Here is a 16,957-nt window from a genome sequence, read left to right on the forward strand (position 1 = left end):
TAAATGTAGCCTAGAAAACAAGAACAATCTAATGTTGTAATTTAGTCTATCATTAGCACTAGTCTAGAATCAGCAGCCTTCAAAATGTGACTATAATTACATGGATATTACATGGATATATTATAACAAGAAGGAATTTGGACAAAATTCATAATCTGTTCCTAATTTTCTAAATTTTTAGTTTTCAATGAGGACATGTGCTTATAGAAAATAGTATTTCCAAAGAGTGAATTGGGATGGGATTAAGTTCTAGCTCCAAGCCACACTCCACCATATATTTCTTAAGTTTCCTTACACTGTTCCACTCCTAAGGGAAGAGTAGAATACATGAGTAGGAAAAGGAGCAGAATGCTTACACACTAGGCTTACATGACAATACGGTTGGGTAAAAAAAGAAGACATCAACCCAAGATAACGTAAGCATACCTAAATTCTCCATGAGTCTTTTGTGCTTGAGGTCCTACTGGGAACAAAAGACACTCAGAGAATGGTAGGAATGTGCATTTACCATACCAACAGTTAAAGAAGATAAGTTATGATTATCTTAAAATACAGAAAGCATATTCAAAGTAGGCCAGATTAGTAAAAGAAAATAAAACATATAACTAGTTAGTCAAAAAAACCTTAATTTGATGAAGTCTTATTATGGGAAGCATCATAATTTGTAACAGACTTAATATTTTTGAAGTTAATTTATATAAATACTACTATCATGACTTCTACTCAATATTACCCTGAAAGACCAAGCCAAAGCAAAACAATCACTAGGCCATTACTAGTATACGATTAATAACTTTTAAAAAGTCTAACAAAAAAATTATACGAGAAAAACTATATGTTTTTGCAATCATGACAACATCTACAAAATATCCAGGTATAATTTTATAATATTTGTTCTAGAACATAATAAAGAAAAGTATGAATATATTACTAAAGGATACAGGGAGATATATAAGAAGTTCATGGAAGAATGTACTGAATATTATACAAAAAATAATTCTCTGTATCACTTAAGATTAAATTTGATGGTATATGATATATATGTGTTCACAGTAACATAACAAAATCAGAATTTATTTTATTCATTCAAAATTTTTGGACAAAGCCTGTATGGATTAGTATAGCTGCTCCATGAAAAGATCTGTCCCAGTTTCCTTCTATCTTTCTCTTGTATTAATCTTGGCTTAAGCATATTTTTGAAAATAAACAATCTTTTTGAGGACTGGTTGTTGGTTCTGTAAATGTAGGTTAGAAATGTCAATAACTCCAAATTGTTTGAAGGACAGAGTTATCATCAACTGAGATAGGATGCTGGTTTGTGGCAGGGTAGGTCAGGAGTTCATTTTGACATTCTATTAAGCAAAGTTTGGATGGATGGAGGTCATGATTATATAGAAGTCATTTAAAGTCTGTACAGAAATTTATCTCCAAGGGAATACATGCAGAAGAAGGAAGGATTAAGAATGGAGCCCTGAAACAGTCTAACAATATATGGTTATACAGAAGAGGAGATCTAATACAAGTATTTTTAAAGGAGTATCCACAAAGGAAAATTAAGAGAATAACGACCTGAAAAAGAAATGAAAAGGATAGATTGAGGGACTGTGTCAAATGTTTCTGAGATACTAATCAAAAAGTAAAGATTAAGAATTGGCTTTTGATTTTAGTAGTATTGATAATTTGATATATTACACAGTATTTGTAATACGGTGGAATTAGAAAAATTGATTTGAATTAGGCAGGAATGGGGAAATAATTGATGCTTTTAAATATTACATAATTATTTTATCTTTTGAAGTATGTTTTGCTCAAAGGAAATCAAATAATTACAACTATAGCTGGGGAAAATATATATAGTTTTTAGTAAAAACTAACCTTATAATGTTGTAGAGAAAAAGAGTGTTTTTTTCATGGATGTCCTAATGCAGATGAAAGTGGCTAGAACCTAGGGCCATTATGGAAGGGTTTGATTATGATTAGAGTGTAAGTAGTTTTTAGGTTAACAGCTGGGAACATGGCATAGTTGTATTGGTGTGAATCATTGGATGGTTCCATTCTGGTTGCTGATGTTCATTCCAACATCAACTTCTCTCTCCTGCCTTCCTAGCAAAAAAAAAAAAAAAAAAAAAAAAAAAAAAAGAAGTAATGATGAGAAAGCAGTAGAACCCACATCAAGAAAATTATCCCAGATATTTTCAGTGGAATTTCATTTACTAACCACTGGCTACCATTTATCTGACACTGACAAATGTTTTGCCTTTTCTTTTTAGCTGAGTATATTATTGCACTGAACAAAATGGTGGGTTTTTAGCAAGGAATGAAAGAAGAATGGAATTTGTATAGGTAAGTATCAGTGTCTTTTACACTCAATGCATAGTTCAACATAATCTTTCACAGAACCTGATAAGTTGAAGTTATATTCATGTCAACAAGAAAAGTGTCAAAAAAACACAAAAAAAAAAAACAAAAAAAAAAAAACAAAAAACAAGAGAAGTTTGATGAAAAGAAGACAACAAAAAGAAATTTCTAATGTCTGGATAGTGAAACATCAGCAAGCAACTGCAATTAAATGAGAAGTGGTTCCAAAATGAACACTTTTATTAATGTGAAAGAATAAAGTCCAGAAAGAGATTTAATATATAATGTAACCAAGAAATCTATAACATTCTCTTCAACTTGACTACACAGATTTCTTCTCAACTCTAGGCTCCTGACCTACTTTTTCTCAGAATGTTTACGTTAGAAAACTTAAAATTGTAAATACTTTCTTTGCTCCTTGAGATGTAAACATTTCCCAGTTTTTTTTTTCTCTCTCTCTCTTTCTTTTTTTTTTTTCTTCCAAATTTCACAACCAAGGAATGCCTTTCTCAAGAACTTGGGAGGTATCCCTCTGAAGTGTATTCATCAAGAAAGCTACAGCTCCTATTGCTCAGTCTCTGTGGGAGGATAAGAGCCTTATTTCAATAATTTCACCAATTAGCAAGCATATTGACCTAATTACATTGACAAATCTTTCTCTAGTTCTTTTCCACTAGCTCATCTGAGTGCTTAAAAACTTCTGCCTTTTGTTTCAGTGGAGGTTGGATTCAATTTCTCTCCCTATTCCCTTACCCCCTTTTCCAAATAAGCCTCTCTCTTAAGTCCTCCTTGCCTGTTTAACTTGTACAGTGTAATTTTTCTTTGACAAATGAAATTATGTATAATGGTATTATCAATCTGTAGGGAAATGATTTTTTGTTCATAAAATTACATGAGAAGACTAGATATCTAATTGGGAAAAATGATCTTATTTCACACTGTTTGCAAAAATAAAATCAAATTAATTAAAAAATAAAGGTTTGAAAAAAATGTAAACTATAAAAAGGTAGGATAATGCATACATTATTTTATTCATGAAAATACTTTTTGTGTGTTTAATTTGTTCTGGGGTCTAGTAATAATAGTAGGAATTTGTAAACATGAGAGATGTTATTTACCTCTGCTCTCATAAAAACATAAAAAAATGATCAATTTGACTAAAGAAAACCAACAACTCAAATAATCAATACTTTTATACTTCAAAAGATATTATACAAATAGAATAAATATAACTGAAAACCTAGAAGAAAGTATATCCAACAAATATATAAAAGTTCTATACTGAATGTATCAAATATTTCTGCAAAAACAAAAAAGGAAACAAAATTCCCAAAGGAAGTTAAGCAAAATATATGTGGTTTTTAGAAATGCATATTGGTTTCAAAATTTATTAAAAAAGAAGCCCACGCATGTCTCTTTTTCATGGCACCTCGGATGCAATAGGGGGGCTTTAGGATGGAGCTTTCCTATCTACTGGCTGCCAGAAGCTCATTGAAGTGGATTATGAACACAAAATTAGAAGCTATGGCCACAGAAGTTGCTGCTAAGGCTGTAGGTGAAGAATGGAAGGTTATGTGGTCCAAATCATTGGTGGCAATAAAAAAACAAGTCTTCCCCATGAAGCAGAGTGTCTTGACCCATGACCACGTTCATCTCCTGCTGAGTAAGGGGCATGCCTGCTACAGACCACGAAGGACTGGAGAAAGAAAGCACATATCTTCTCAGGGTTTCAATGGAGATGCTATTCTCAGTGTTCTCAACTTGGTCACTGTAAAAAAGGGCAAAAGGACATTCCTGGACTCATCGATACTACTGTGCCTCATAGCTTGTGGTCCCAAAGAGCTAGCAGAATCCACAAATTTTTCAGTCTCTCTAAAGAAGATGATGTCTGACAGTATGTTGTGAGGAAGCCCCTAAACAAAAAAGTAAGAAACCTAGAAACAAAGTCCAAGATTCTGCATCTTGTTACTCCACTTGTTCACCAACAAAAATGATGGTATGCTGCTCTGCAAAAACAGTGTACTAAGAAAAATAAGGAAGAAGCTGCAGAGTATGCTAAACTTTTGGCCAGGAGAATGATAGAGGCCAAAGAAAAACACCAGGGACAGAATGCCAAGAGACAGAGGCTTTCCTCTCTGAGAGTTTCTACGTCTGAGTCTGAATTCAGTAAAAAATGTGATTTTCTAAAGGCAACAAATAAATAAAATCAGACAGGAAAAAAAAAAAGCCCATGTCATTTAATTAAAAAATGCAAACATATACAAAGCAAAGAAAAATTTATATCCTTCAAACTGTAATTAGTATCACACTCAAAAGTTTAGAAAACATTTATTATTAATATCTAATGTAAATAAAAATTATCACAGTAACATGTGGGTATAACTTATCCTCAACCATATAAAATCCTGTAAGACAGCAATGCCACTTCTTAGCATTTAACTTACATGAGTGCACCAAGCTTAAGCATGGATGCATAAGAAAACACTGCAGTGTTGTTTGTGGCAGAGGAAATAAAAAAGAAAAGAGCAGTTGGGGATTGAAAAAGTAAACTGTATACAACTGAATACTACATAGCAATGAAAAACTATACCAGAATATAAGGGATAGAAATGATTTATTATAATGTTGCAAAACAACAAATAGGACAATTAAATTCTAGACACATTTAGAGTACACCACCATATATAAACACACATATGAACAAACACTAATATATATTTTCATGGAGCCTATAAAAATTTGAGAATTGGAAGAAAGAAAAAAATTGAAATAAAAAATGTAAAACTGGTTATTTGAGCTTGGGAACCTGTTCAAGGAGGACATTAATCTTATTTTCAATGTTTAAATTTGTACAAGGACAATGTGGTCTGGCGTTATTTGGTAAGTAAAGTAATGAATAAAATAGAAAATAATTTTTAAATGTGCCAGAAATAATAATAATGTTTCAAAATGTGATATCATGATTAAATTGCTGGCTTCAAAGTAGAATACTAAAAAAATATTTGCAGCTTCTCAGAGAAATACAAATTTTAAAATAAATTTATATTCATATAAAATATTAAAGAGCAGTTACAAAAGAGCATTGACAATAGAAATATTCATCTTAATGCTTCAAGATATCTTGGTGTAGGTGTTCATTAACCATTTGGTTTTGAAATTCCTGACATTAATTCTTAACTTCATTCTGCCATGCAATTAGTGTGATCAAGAGAAAGGTATTTACTCCCCTCATGAGAAAATTGGGGAAATAAATCATTTCCATTGAATATGGTTCTCATGTGGTTTAAATTCTTTCAGCTATATGAAAAGCTTAAGAAAATACCTGAGACATAGTAACCATTCAATAAATATTAGCTATTATTATTTCCTAAAACACATGACATAGAAGAAAAAAGTGGCTATGTCCTGAAGATGCACTCCAAAGCAACTTTATTTCAGTAAAATCATAGGGCTGATATTTTTAGGTTTTATCTGAACAAAAAGGACCAGGCATGGTTTGACAAAAATTATAAAAATAATATTTGTTTTTCCCTTTGCATGTAATCGCAAATGGCAACAATATTATCTCTGCCTCTTATGATACCCTTCCTCCCTCCATTCCTACATCTATCACCAGACAAAATATGCTTCAACTTTCTAAGTTTTATAACAATAGGAAAAACAACACAAGAAAGAGGTGGTTTAAAACTTCAAATTTTCTACTGATTAATCCACAACTAAATAACTTATTTTGTTCAGCCAGCTAAACTTGAGAATAGTAAAAGTCTTTTTAAGGTAATTAAAAAACAAAATAAAACATTTTTCTTTTAATGCAACTATATAATTATCACTTGAAAACATCATAATATTATTCCAAGAAATATGGAAACTTGGCTTTAGAAAATAAATTTGATCATGATATTTTAATATTCTTTATTACCCAAGATTTGGAATTTTGACTAAAATACATTCCTATTTATTCATAAGATTCATAATAATATAAAACACACATTCTTATGGGTAATGTATGATCTAAACTTAGAAGGAATTTTTAAACTATAGTTCACAATAGTAGTAATTACAAACATTTTAATTAAAATTAGTATGGAAAATATTCAAAAAAGAAGATGTTGAATATTAGCTTTGCTTTTTAAATTTTTTCTATCTATAGTAAAATAATACAGCAATGTTAAACTTAGCAGGTGGTAAAGGATCTACTTATTAAAAAACTATAGAGATTTTTCCCAAAATATGAGCAGGGTACTCCCATTCAGAACAGCATTTGTTATTTCCTTTCAAAATATGCTCATTTTGCATATAATTTAGTCACATTGTTTAAACTTTGCACAGCAAATTGCACTACATCTATAATTCTCCCTTTTCATTGTTTATAAGTGTTTAAAATACATCCAATTCACTCTTAAGTTCCCTACTAAAACTACAGTTCATTGTCTCAAATACTTTCCTATTTGAGTTTTATATTATAAGAGCCTCTGTTGCAATTTAGCAGTTATAAAACAGAAGGGCTTTGCACTTACAGGAAACCTATTGCTGGCAATGATGTTCCACTTGTCACTTCAAAAAATTTCAAGGGTTTCTCTTTTTCAGTATTTAAATGGTATATACTTTAATTTAGGATGATTTATTTAGATGACTCTTGAGTTCTCAGTTACTATGGAATCTGCTCTAGAAGTAAAACAAACAAAAATACCCAGAAAATACACCTTAGAATCATTTCCCTTTTTCCTTTGAATGTTTTCATTAACTAGATATTCCTTTCACATTGAAAAACACATCTTAAGCCTTTAAATGGGAAATAATCAACAGATGGAGAATTATATTTATTGATAGGATTTTGGATTTAAAAGCAGGAGAAATGAGTTCAAATACTATCGCTATACTAATAGCTCAGTATCATTAGGAGAAGTCTATATCCTTAATTTTTCTTCATTTATAAAATCAAGATTGGGATAATTTCATTTTATATGTATTCAGCCATTATTTTTTAATTTCCAGCTATGTGCCATTCAATGTTCCGGATGTTGCAGACATAGCATTAAACAAAACAAAATGCTTGTTCTCAAAAATCTTAAATCATTTGGCAGGATCGGGATAGAGAGAGATCAAGTGAATAAAATAAAAAAGTAAATGGGTATAATAGATTAGAATCAATACATTAGACAATGAAACTTGTTTGAAAGTAACAGGCAAAATAATGGAAGGAGCATTGGGTAGAGAGGAGTGGTCCACATTTCTCTGTTAGGAAAAATTATATGTGAAAGCCTTACAAATTCTTTTTTTTTTTAAGATTATTTATTTATTTATTTGAAAGCAAGTGAGAAGTAAGTGAGGAAGAAAGAGAGAGTGCACATGAGCAGGGAGAAGGGCAGAGGCAGAGGGAGAAGAAGCCTCCCCACCCAGCAGGGAGTCCCACGCTGGACTCCATCCCAGGACCCAGGATCCCATGACCTGAGAAGACCCAAGGCAGAAACTTAACCAACTGACCCACCCAAGCACCCAGTCTTACAAATTCTAAAGCAGTAAAGAAATACTAAATTTTCTATTATAGATATATGATTACATTATACATTGCACAGTTTAAAGAAAGATATTAATTAATAAAGTTATAGGGACTTTCTTCTCAGTTTATCTAATTTAATCATTGCTTGGAGCTAAGTAAATAAAAATTATCTCATTTCCTTTTCTTTCCCCCCTAACACTGAGACTTGCAAAATATTATTTCTTCAGCTAAGGACATGAAACATATAACCACTATGAGACAAATTTCTATAATTTGAAGCAAGCTACAGAGGCATGGTACATTGGAAAAAACTAAAAGCTAAATTAAGAAAATGCACAAATTCATAAGAAGCAGTATACGGATGCACAATTAAGTGAACAGAAGAAAATTCCATAACTAAAGAGAAAATAAGAGGCAGATGAACACAGGACACAGAGAAAAAGAACAGAGTAACATGGTGTTAGGATGTTTAGCAGGTCATTTCATGTGTGTGTGTGTGTGTGTGAGGGTACCTCAAATGTTTACATTATCCATATAAACTGGAGCTTTAGAGACATGAATTTAATCATTCAAAAAGAAGTGGTAATATTGTTTTTATTAGGATAAATTTTTTTCTTGATATTCTTACAGACCCTGTTGTTTCTATATCTGATTAAAGATTAATTAACTTTTGAAATTTGTTTTCAAGTTAAAAAACGTTTATGAATTTTCTAGCTATAAATTTGCTTCACATATAAATTATACCTGATTTTTATTAATTTGTTTCATAAGACATTAGGATGGCTAAATTCTATAATAACTGAAAATTTTGTTTATGTTTTTCCCTATTTTTTTCTTTCCTTCTGTTATCCCACAAATTTTATTATTATGTACTTACAAAGACTTGTTTTATAATCGAGAAAGTTCAATATTAGGGGGTAGAATTTACAAGGACATATCAGTCATCTTTATTGTAAGATATGAGAATTTTGTTCCAATGTGACATGTGGATATGTTTTCTCAATTTTATAAATTGATTACTTCTTTAGGTTTAGGCCAACAAAGCCAAGTTATAAAGCAAATATTCACCATAAGGAAACAAAGGAAGCCATCACGAACATTAAAAATATAGCTTTAATTAATTTATGTGTTTGATCACAGTGGTAGAGCCTGAAATGAGAAAGAATATGGTACAGACTTTAATAAGATTTAGTGATCTTGAATAATATTTGCTGAGAATAATTTCTAGGAATAAAAATCAGATTTCATCTACTTTTCAATTTTATTGAATATAAGTCCTATTTTTAATTATTGTTTTTTACTTGTAAATAGACATGCAATTAGTGCTGTGGAAAAGATGTTTTATAAACTTAATCCAAACAGTGTATTTTAGCTATTCAAAGTATGAACTATAGATTCACCTGGGATTCAAATGCTGGTCCTGCGTCTTATTCCTACTAGCTGTGTTACCTTGAATAAGTTGGAAATATTCTCAGTGCATCTGTTTCCTAACTTATTGAATGAGTATGACAATAATACCTATTTCTTAAGGTTATTATAATAATTCCATGAACTCATCTATGTAAGATATTAGGAGTATATTGGGCTTATCTTAGTACTCAGTAAACAAAACTATTTTCAAAGATGTTCTATTTATACCTAGGAAGCTCCAAAAAGCGGTTAGAGTCATGCTGTTACTTTACTGAAACAAGATTCCTCAAATTGGCAGTTTTTTTTTAACGTCTATCTCTATTATTCTATTGTCTCAAAAACATCACTTTATTACCCTATTACATTATATCTAGAAATACTATTAGGCTTAATCATATGAAAATGCCAATATTTGAACATTTTGCATACTCAGAAACAACAGTTTAAAATGACTCGATCTATGAATGACCCTTTAATTCTTCATTCTGGCTTCAACTCCCTGCTTCCCCGTTCAATATGCCCATTATACTGCTACCAAAGTAATATTCTTTAAGTATGATTTTCATCCTGTCAATATTCTACTGAAGCTCCAAGAGATGGACAGGTGTCTCCTGATATTTTAAAAAATTCTTTGAATGTGGAACAAGATTCTTTATGATTTATCTTAAATTAAATTTTCAAATATATGCCAAAGTATTATTTTTATTGTAGCTCATGCTTCTTTTGCTCTGCAGCCCCTGTTACTCCTTCACTCTGACTACTGGATTCCTAGGAAACTTTACTAATCTCAGGGACTCAATTCTAAGGAGAATTTTTTTTTTTTTTAATGAATTCGAATTGACACTGTCTCCTTTCATGAACTACCTTTCAGGGTTTTCCTTTCTCATACTGACTTAACAATTAACTAGCCTTAGCCATTGCAAGCTGTGAGAAGAGGTATTGGGAAGAACATATATGTAAATAGTATCTTTGCTTAACACTTAGGTATGGACACTCTAAAACTTTTTCATCAAGGTGTCTCAAAATCTTGCTACCAAGGATACATTTTGGTACAGTTAGCTTCTCACTGATTCCTGACTATTATATAACATTAATAGACAACACAGATATTAAATTGCTATAAATCATATGCGTCAAAAACATATAGCTGTCCAATGCAAAAGGGTTATGAAATTTTACTTAGTGGACTGATACACACAGAATGTAATGAAGAATATTAACAACCATGACAGTTCCTAAATGGATAATGAGACAGAAGAACTATCTAAGTCTTCCAGATTCACATACTAGCTTCGTACATTAGGTTCTTTCTATTCTCCAACACTAATTTTATTACTATCACTATTTTTAGCCTTAATAATGTTCTCTATTCTTGGATGATGCCAATGTTCTCTTTAATTTCAGATATTTAGCCTTCCACAGTCCTCTATCTTATATCTCTTCCTGTGACTTATAAAAATCTTACCTTCTTTAAGGCCACTAAAGGATCTGTGATCCAAGAGTAATTATTAATAGCACTCACTTTCAGACTCAAAAATTTCCTGTATGGAATGATAAATTACATAATTCCAATGCATAAAATAATTGAAATTGCAGTAATATGTGCTACTCATGGGAGTTTTGTATAAATTTCAAATTCCCATAATCTCATTATTTTTGAGTACAGTGAATTGATGTAATTTTAAAATAATTAGTAAACAATTTTTCACTTGCATGGAAATCAATTTGTCTCAAACTATCAGTTGTTTTGTTTTATAATTTCAGGTCATGAATCTCATACTGAAAACCATTACAAATTATTAAAAATATTTTAAAAAGCTCTTAATAGAATACAGTATCTTCTGTGTCTTTTTAGAAATTATCTCACTACAGCATCTAACATGAGTTATATGACTAATGAAAATATTACTATTTTTGTTTTTTAAATATATTTAATTTATTTATTTGAAAAAAAGAGAGAGCACAAGCAGGAGAGAGAGAGAGAGAATATAAAGCAGACTCTGAGCTTAGCACAGAGCTCAATACGGATCTCAGTCCCATGACCACAGGATTACTATCTGAGCCAAAACCAAGTCAGGAGCTTAACTGACTGAGCCACCCAGGCACCGTGAAAATGTTAAATAAACAGTAAATGAAGACATTTTTAATGGTTGTCATTTTTACTATTATAGTTTACTGATTATAAAATGGAGATTGTAGGGGATACAAAAATATTAAAAATACAACTTTAAATTGTGTATATTAAAAGAAATAATTATCTAATAAGGGAAACACACTCTGGTTAGCCTAACAAGTGAATAACGTTAGGTGATGATTTCTTATGTATAGCATACAACTATCATCAAATGGTTCTTCATATTCTGTGGTGAAGCATTTGCTTTATGAATTGAATCCTATGTACTTTTGCCTTCCCAACATCCATTATTCATCTTTCTGGAAATAGCATCACAAAACTGCTTTGGAAATAAGACTTTTCTCACAGACACAATCTTGCTAGTACAATTAACTTTCTTCTTGCTCCTTTTTAATCCATGACAGGTCAGTCATGTGAGTTCTCACTGAAATTTGAATGTTGAACAACAACACAGAACAGGAAATAGATGGTTCTGCATACTCTAAAGAAATTCTCCACTAATACTTGTTAATTAGATCCTACTGATGCCCTAGTTATTGCCATTTCTGACATAATGTCCTTCAAATCACACTTAAATTCTTTGAGGTATTATCTACCCATTCAACAAATTCACTATTTTCTTCTGTTAATAGGGTACACTTCTGTTGCTTGTCATTGAGGGATCCAAATTAGTATACCATAAAACAGAGATGTTTATCATCTAGCAAAGCAAATAGCCAATTTCACACATAGTTTAAATAGACAATTCAGTAAATAATCTAAGTAGGCTTTTAAATGTGCTAGTTAAGACCCTGGCCTCACGCCAAACTCTCTGATTTTGAATCATGGATTAATCACTTATGAGCTATGACCCAAACCTTACTGTCCGTGGCTCAATCTCTACAAAACTCTAACAAGGATAATAATACTTTCTAGAGCTATTTTGAGGAGAAAGTGGGCTAGCAGATTTGAAGTTCTTTAAAGAAGGCCTGAACATTATATGTAGCTAATAAACAGTAACTGTTTTAAAAAAAAAAAAATTGTAAGAATGGAAACACATCTATTGTGGAAGGGGTTTCAGGAACTTGTTAAGGTAAGGTCACACTGATCTACCAGTACAAGGTAAATCTTAAACTCTGAAAAAGTGAAGGCAATGACCTAGCCCTGAAATTCTACATTCCTAATCTGCAACATGAATGCTAAATACCGCTAGCTGCATATTAACAGATGTAAACAAAACCTGGGATAAAATCTCGGCAATATGAATGAGAATCATAATTTCCCCTTAGAGTTCTTTAGGAAGAGCTTGACAATTATGCAAGTACCAGAGTGTATCTCTTCTGAAACACAAACATATATATTTTCTTCTTATAATTTTCAACTGTACATCTGGGATGAAAATAAACATATTTCAATTCCTCCTTAACAGTGTTGTAATTCTATTTCATTTGAGGCCAAGATACAAAATATATTTGCATGTTTCCTAATCATACTTTTCATAGGAAATAAAAAATATTTCCCTTAATGAAAAATGTACCAAAGTAATAATATTACAGAATTCTGATATTGCATAATATGCTTATAATTTGTTAAATTAGAATTATTTGTTATCCATGTGTTTTCATGAAAAAAAGATGATTTCTAACTGAAAGAAGGATGTGCTTAATTTGTTGAAAGGATATTGTAGATGACAAATTGTAACCAAGTTTCTGTAATGCTGGTGATATGAAATAAAAAGTCTCCAATACCATTTATTCTGTTCATTATATGTCAAAATAATTTTATCTTGTAAGCTTGAGAGATGAACACTGTTATTTAGTTGAAATTCAAGATGCAAATCTGTGAAGTTTAAATTAGCTATAGTAGTTGCAGTGTTTATTCAAAAGTAGCTGTAGTGAGTTCTGTTTCTACCTATGGAGAACTACCTCGTATTTGACAAACTTCCTTCTGAGAAAAACTGACATGTGCTGGATCAAATATTAATAACACACACACACACACACACACACACACACATATGATGCCTGATTTATAATAGTTGACTTATGAATTTTTTTTATTTACAATCCTTAAAAAGCGATGCACATTCAGTGGAAACTGTACTTTGGATTTTGAATTTTGCTCTTTTCCTGGGCTAGAAATATGTGCTAAATATTCTCTCATGATGCTAAGCAGCAGCAGGAAACCGCAGCTCCCAGTCAGCCATGTGAGGGTAAAAACCCATACACTTACAATCATTCTGTACCCATACAGCCATGCTGGTTTTGACTTACAGTATAGGAGTCAATAAATTACATGATATTTTCAACACCATATTATAAAATAGGCTTTGGGTTAGATGATGTTGCCCAGCTACAGGTTAATGTAATTGTTCTGAGCACATTTAAGTTAGGCTAGGCTAAGTTACGATGTTTGTAGAATAGATGAATTAAATGCATGTTTGGCTCATGATACTTTCAATTTATAATGTGTTTATTGGGACATAATCTCCTCATAAGTCAAAGATATCTATCTATCTCTCTGTCTATCTATCTATCCTCAAAGTTATTTGAGAGATAAAAACCCTCAGATTTGGGAATGGAATTATGAAGAGATAAGCATTAAATTCAGAGCCACTTTTCAACTTGAAGCAAATCAAAGTGGGTAGGTAGGAATTTGTGAACGAATCACAGCATTCTGTAGTTTCACTCTATAGTAGAGACAAAAATTGAAGTCCTTGTCACACCAATATAGGCTACACCCTAGGCTTTCAGGTGAGATCTGTAGGGCTAAGAACTAGAAATAATGGCAACTGGAAATGAATCAGGTCTTATAAATGATGATCTCCAAACTCAAATTAATCTCTGACTGGATTAATATTATTCACCTTCAGCCTAAATTGCCCTGTGACTCTGAAGAGATAAGACGATATTTCATCAGCCTCAAAGGTTTCAGGTGACAAAAATTTGGGTTCAAGAAAATTGTGCTTTCAGTCATGACAAAAGAACTAGTATTAGATCAGCAATCCACCCCAAATGATTAATCCAGATTAAGATCTGGATTAAATATATGAAATGACTGAGAGTCTTAGAGAACTCTAAGCCACTTATGACTTAAGGGTCTAAGAATCCAGAGAAAACATTGGAGTACCACAATGACTTCCACATCCTACTTCACATTTTTTTTTTTTTTTTTTTTTTTTTTTTACTTTTAGCTACTTCACATTTTTGATCAAGGCTTTTGCCGATGTGTAGTTTAGAGAATAGAGATAAATGAGGAAGTGGTAACTAAGACCTGAAACAATCTGATAGGAGGTTGAAAAAAAATAGTTGGAATTCAGAGTTCCCAAGACAATTAGGACTTGAAGGGGCCTCCAGAAGTGTGACTAAAATTTCAAGTTCAATTTCATTTCAGGACTTAACTCCTATACTAGGAAGGTATAAGACAAACCTAAGAAAATAAGGGGGGGATAAAAAAATAGTCAAAACACCGTCTTAGAGAATAAACCTTGAGCACAGATTTCAGCAGTCTCGCTGTTCCGAGGAGGCAGAATTTAGAGTTCAGAGGTGGCAGATTCCAAGATCGCTGGTAATTCCAGAAACTCTCTTTCCAATGAGAAGCTGAAAGGGCTGACCTCTAGAAGAAAATAAATTTCTAGAGGCAGAAAAATAAATTGGCCAATACAAATCATCCTTAACAGAGCATAAAACTTTTGTTCAATTTCATGATTATTTTCCATTATCCTATCATCCTACTAAAACCTGAGAATTAATAACTTTTTATACAAAAAATACAATAGCCAATCAAAGCTCACTAGGATGGAGAAAGGCAAGATGGTGGAAGAATAGGGGACATTGTTTCATCTGGTCCCTTGAATTTAGCTAGATAACTATCAAATCATTCTGAACACCTATGAATTCAGCCTGAGATATAAGAAAAAAAAATGGCGGGCATGATATATTCAGGGTACTCAATGAGAAAATATGCAGCCAAGAATACTTTATCCAGCAAGGCTATCACTCAGAATGGAAGGAGAGATAAGGAGCTTGCAGACAAATAGAAACTAAAAGAATTTATGATCATTAAACCAGCCCTGCAAGAAATACTAGAGGGGATCCTGTAAGCAAAAGAGAACCCAAAAGTAACACAGACCAGAAAGAAACAGAGACAATCTACAGAAACATGGACTTTATAGGTAATACAATGACACTAAATTTGTATTGTTCAATAGTAAATGGGCTAAATGCCCCCGTCAAGAGACACAAGTATCAGATAGGATAAAAAAGCAAGATCTATCTGCATGCTGTCTACAAGAGACTACAAGAAGACCTAAAGACAACTCCAGATTGAAAGTGAGGGGATGTAATCATTTATCATACCAATGGACATCAAAAGAAAGCTGAGGTAGCAATCCTCATACCAGACAAATTAGACTTTAAACCAAAGTCTATATAATAAGAAATGTAATATATATTATATATTATATAATATGTTATATATTATATATATTATATATTATATAATATGTTATATGTTATATATATTATATAATATGTGATATATTATATATATTATATTATATATATAATAAGACTTAAGAAGGGATGAGGAGGGACACTATTCATACGTAAAGGGTCTATCTGACAAGAATATCTAACAATTCTAAACAGCAGCTAATTACATAAAGCAATTAATAATCAACTTGAAGAAACACATTGATAATAATGCAATAATAGTAGGGGACTTAAACACCCCACTCACTGCAATGGACAGATCATCTAAGCAGAAGATCAACAAGGGAACAAGAGCTTTGAATGACACACTGGGCCAGATGGACTTCACAGATACATACAGAGCATTCTATCCTAAAGCAACAAAACACATATTCTTCTCGCATGCACATGTAACATTCTCCAGAATAGATAACATACTGGGCCACAAATCAGGTCTCAACCAGTACCAAAAGACTGGGATTAATCCCTGCATATTTTCAGGCCACAATGCTTTGAAATGTGAACTCAATTACAAGAGGAAATTTGGAAGGAACTCAAACAATTGGAGGTAAATGGGCATCTGTTAAAGAATGAATGGGTCAACCAGGAAAATAAAGAAAAGTTTAAAATTTTCATGGAAACAAATGAAAACACAACTGTTCAAAACCTTCTGGATACAGTAATGGCAGTCCTAAGAGGGAAGTGCATAGCACATACAAGCCTTTCTCAAAAAATTAGCAAAGTCTCATATACACAAGCTAACCTTACCTCTAAAGGAGCTGGAGAAAGAACAGCAAATAAAGCCTAAATCAAGCAGAAGATGAGAAATAATAAAGAATAGAGAAGAAATCAGTGGAATAGAAACCAAAAGAATAGTAGAACAGATCAATGAAATTTGAAGCTGGTTCTTTGAAAGAATTAATAAGATCAATAAATCCCTTGCCAGACTTATCAGAGAGAGGACCTAAATTAATAAAATCATGAATGAAAGAGGAGAGGTCATGACCAACACCAAAGACATACAAACAATTTTAAGAATATATTATGAGCAACTATATGCCAACAAATTAAGCAATGAAGAAATGGATGCATTCCTGGTACCTT

At 31.9% G+C, this 16,957-nt stretch overlaps 1 pseudogene; it reads left to right on the top strand.

The window, feature by feature from the left end:
• The window catches only part of LOC125095658 (40S ribosomal protein S6-like), a 72,748-nt pseudogene extending 64,234 nt beyond the window's left edge, over window positions 1–8,514 (top strand).
• Window positions 8,515–16,957: the final 8,443 nt, after the last annotated feature.

The sequence above is a fragment of the Lutra lutra genome, chromosome 3, assembly GCF_902655055.1.
Source record: "Lutra lutra chromosome 3, mLutLut1.2, whole genome shotgun sequence".
Lineage (NCBI taxonomy): Eukaryota > Metazoa > Chordata > Mammalia > Carnivora > Mustelidae > Lutra > Lutra lutra.